The sequence below is a fragment of the Neoarius graeffei genome, chromosome 18 (genome assembly GCF_027579695.1).
Source record: "Neoarius graeffei isolate fNeoGra1 chromosome 18, fNeoGra1.pri, whole genome shotgun sequence".
NCBI classification, from domain to species: domain Eukaryota; kingdom Metazoa; phylum Chordata; class Actinopteri; order Siluriformes; family Ariidae; genus Neoarius; species Neoarius graeffei.
This window is the reverse complement of record NC_083586.1, coordinates 45,230,158-45,234,954: the sequence shown is the minus strand read 5'-3', so window position 1 is coordinate 45,234,954 and position 4,797 is coordinate 45,230,158.

Genomic DNA, 4,797 nt, shown 5'->3' with positions numbered 1-4,797 from the left:
TTCTGAAGCTGTGAATCGAAGCTTGCTGTGATGAGTAGACTTATGCTTTTCAGTAACACTGGTGTTTAAATTAAGCAAGGAAGATTTTCTGTCCTTATGAACATCTGCTGGGCCTTCACTTTTAATTTTCTGTGAAACCCCAGTGAGTGGACAGGTGTGAATCTCTGGATCACAATTTAGACCTTTGGAAGATGAGGAAGCTGATATTTTGAATTGTTTTGGAGACACAAATTCTTCATGGTGTTTAGGAAACTCAGAGGATTGTTTGAGTTGACTGTCAGGGCTTGGATTGCTCTGAAGGCTGTTGGTAAGACCTGATGTTTGATCACCTTCTTCAGACTTTGTCATTTGTGGCTTGGATTGAGACATTTCCCCACCACTGACATCTTTATCCTTCTGTATTGTTAACAAAGCTTGGTTTAACTTTGACTTTGCCTTGTCAAATAAAAGTCTTGATCCAGCGTTTTCAGTCTTCCTTGTTTTGTTTAACCCTAGGCGGGCTTGAATTAACATGGGGTCATGGGTTAGATGCCTCCTTTTATAGAATGCAAGGCTTTGTGGTCCTCTTCCTACATGTTTCAGGTTTTGGCGACTAATGTTTTCCTTCTTAGTCACAATATCTCTGATGGATTTGTCTTCCAAACTGACATCTTTATGAAGCATGCCTTGGTACTTGTGCCTAGGTAACTGTTCCTGTCTTTGCTTTTGCTGAATTCTTGTTTTTGAGATGGGGATTGATTTAGCCCTTCTCTCACTGCATGATGTTCTTGTCAGCTTAGGTTGTTCATCGTCTGATTGGACAGTGGTTTGGATTGAAGGCTGATTGCTTGGAGGGGATTGCCTGGAGGATTCCAAACTATCGATAATGGATGCTGGTTTACTGTGAAGAAAAATAGCAATACAGTATTCCACAGCAATTATTTTCAGTTCTTGACACTGAAGTGGCCACTTTAAGGATAAGAGAGGCATTACATTTTGAGACAAGTACCTGCTGCATGCTGCATCAAAAGTGTGGGTTGAAGGATCCAGGGGGTTCCCACTGTCGCTGAAGGAGGAAATTTGGATTGGCCTTTTCAGGATGATGGGGGAAGAGAGTGGTATGGAACATGGAGATAGTCTAGTAGGGCTGTGAGAAGCAAGCATTTGGGGACATGGAGAAAGCCTTGTAGGGGATGAACGGAGAGGCTGTGGGCATGGGGAAAGCCGTATTGTGGGGGAGTAAGAGGACAAAGGGGATGCACATATAGGAGAGGAAGATGGGGAACCAGGTTGGGGAGATTGAGAAAGCCTTGAAGGTGAAGATGAATTGATGCGAACCAGACTTGGGGAGAGACGAACAGGAGAGCTGGATGAGGGAGAAGAAGGATTTTGAAGAGCTGGAGAGAGATGAGTAGGGGATGTGGAAGATGGATGCTGTGGACAAGGTGAAAGTCTTGTAACAGAGTGAGAGGAGACATATAGGGGACATTGAAAGGAGGAAGGGAATAATGACGATTCGGTTGAGTCGTCTAGCTCACTTTGGTTCATATTGTAGTAGTGGGTTTTTGTTAATTATTTAGAGTACAATCCAGGCGATTGCAACAGGTTAAGGGGTATTTTAGGCAGTAAAAATTGCAGCAAGCAAAAGTAGTCTTGAAAAAATAAAGTCGGTGAAAGAGTGTGGCAAAATAATGTCATTAAATATAGTCTGAGGATTTTATATGAATTATTACTCAAAGTAGTAAATTCTAATTCAATTCAAATACTATTAAATGTCAAAAGATTATCCATAAAGCTTAAGAATCACACAGGCTCAGAAGGAAGGAATTTTATATCACAAATAAGACAGAAGAAGAAGAGAAGAATTAAAACCAACCTGTTAGTCTGCATCTGTCTACTGGCCAGGAAAGACGGAATGAGAAACTGAGAGGAAAAACAGGGCAGCAGGAAGTAGTGGGTACCAGATTCACATTCTCTCCATTCTTTTTGTCTAAAGCCTTGCTGTCTCACTCACCCACTCCCATCACTCCCTGCTTGATAAATGATCGAGAGTGTGTGAAACTCCCGAAAGATCACGAAGAGATACTCGAAGTGCTTTTAATTGTTGAGAATTTTATACAAAATCATTTGGATTAAAACCTTGGCTTAAACATGACCCCATTGTTAATGTTGATTATTTATGATGACATTTAATGTGTGAAAGGTTCAATTCTTTCTTTGTCACTGTTTTGTCCTGCATTTCATTTGAAAGAAACAGAATGCATTTCTACATGAAAATTATAAAAGAAAATGAAGTAGAAAATTCAGTATTCTGAATATCTATTATATATAAGGTCCAGTTAAACCTACAAATAAAGAAATCAAATATGTAGTGTAGTCAAGTCAGTTTATTTGTATAGCACTCATAACAACAGATATTGTCACATAGCAGCTTTCCAGAAAAATAAGAACTAATTTTATCCCTACTTAATTTTTTTTATCCCTAATGAGCAAGCCTGAAGTGACAGTGGCAAGGAAAAACTCCCTCAGGCGATATGAGGAAGAAACCTTGAGAGGAACCAGACTCAAAAGGGAACCCATCCTCATTTGGGTGATAACAGATAGCATGCTTACAAATAACTTGCTTCTATAAGTGTGTCCTATATAGTCACAAAGTGCAATTGTGGAACCAGGAAATTCATAATAGTTTTAGTTTGAAGTCTATTTTGTTTAAGTTATCAACTGTTCATTGATGGAGACTTGAGTACAAGACTGTTCATGACAACTGCAGTCCTCAACTTATCATGTCAATTGTAGTCCTAAACCATTGTAGCAAAGCTGTAAGTGTCCAGAGCCATCTTCTAAGTGTATCTTTTGACTGTCCATATGGGTCCATCCTCCACAAGAGCGATGTGATGAGAACTCCAGCCAGAAGTAGGGCATCAGGATGGATCAGGCAGGTCCGAGGAGCAGGACAGGCCAGCATCACTGGTATCTCAGGATTGATGTGTAACTCGACAGAGAGAGACAGTGAAAGAGAGACAGGAAGAGAGAGAGAGATAAAGAGAAAACACAGATTGCTAGGTGTGCCCGTTGTCACCTAATGGTTAAGAACAGTGTACATTGTGCACTGAGTGCAAGCAGGGACTCCGGCAAGACTAACTATGACAGCATAACTAAAATGGAAAGCCAGAAGTTAACACATGCATGAGGGAGCCTGATTAGATTTATCCAATCTAATAATAATCCATTAGATTAGGGACAAAATTAGCTCATGTTTTAAGTTGTTCAAATTCTGTAAAGCTGCTTTGTGACAATGTTTATTGTTAAAAGCGCTATACAAATAAACTTGACTTGACTTGAGGGAGCCCTGGGACAGAAAGCAACCAGCCACTCCACCATCAACAAACCTGAGTAAATGAATGGGGGGGGACAGCATCCCAGTTTACCAAAACCATCTATGCCTGAAGACACTCTAGATCTACTCCTTTACCAAATAAAAATCTATTCGCAAAAGGCTTGACTAAACAGATATATTTTCAGACTAGACTTAAAGACTGAGACTGTGTTTGAGTCCCAAACACTACTTGGAAGGCTGTGGGGCTTTGTAAGAAAAGGCTCTGCCCCTGATGTAGTTTTCACTATTTGAGGTACCAACAGATCTCCTGCACCTTTTGATCTAAATAGGCATGGTAGGTCATAAAAGACTGTAAGTTCGCTCAGGTACTGTGGTGCGAGACCATTCAGTGCTTTATAGGTCAATAGTAGTATTTTATAATCAATAAGAAATTTGACTGGAAACCAGTGCAGTGTGGATAAGATTGGGTGATGTGGTCACATCTTCTAGTTCTAGTAAGGACTCTTGCTGCTGCATTTTGGACTAACTTGAGCTTGTTTATGCACTTATTGGAACATCCAAACAGCAAAGCATTACAGTAATCCAACCTAGAGGTAACAAAAGCATGAACTAGTTTTTCTGCATCATGTACTGACATTTAATTTCTTATTGTAGCAATATTTCTGAGAAGACCGAAGGCTATCCTTGTAATATTATTGACATGAGTTTCAAATGAAAGACTGGAATCGATGATCACCCCTAGGTCTTTTACTGATGCACATGAAGAAACAGAAAGGTCATCCAGAGTTACTATATAATCAAAAAAACCTACTTCTAGCTGCTTGTGGTCCTAGTACAAGAACTTCTACCAGTCAGAATTAAGTAGAAGGAAGTTAATAAGCATCCAGTGTCTAATGGCCTTTACACGTTCCTCAGTTTTATCAATGTGGTATCTCTCATCTGGCTTTGCTGAAACATACAACTATGTGTCATCAGCATAACAGTGGAAGCTAATACCATGCTTACGAATAATATTACCCATAGATAGCATATATAAAGGAAAAAAACAGTGGGCCTAAAGGCCAATTTATGCTGACAACCCAGTCCTCGCAGATAGCGTCGCAGACAGTGTCTGCGTAGCCCCCCACCTTCGCAGATGCTCTGCGTGCACCTCCCAAAAATTGTGACCACCGCAGAAGCCTCGCAGACAGCATCGCAGACAAGAAGGCTCTGATTGGTCCACTCTACATCCGCTGTACACGCACTTCCGCTTCCCTACTTTCCCGGTTTGGTTTGTTTTCACGACCGCCATTTTTAAAAACACGAGCGAAGATGGAGCAGCACGAAGAGCGATTGATCGAGGAAGTGAGGAAGTACGTACATCTATACGACTCCAGTTCTAGTCATTATAAGTAACCGGAGGATAAACACTCCACTAACCACACCCACCAACTACTCCTAGCGATTTCACGACTTCACGCCCCCTTGCGTTGTGGCAGTGA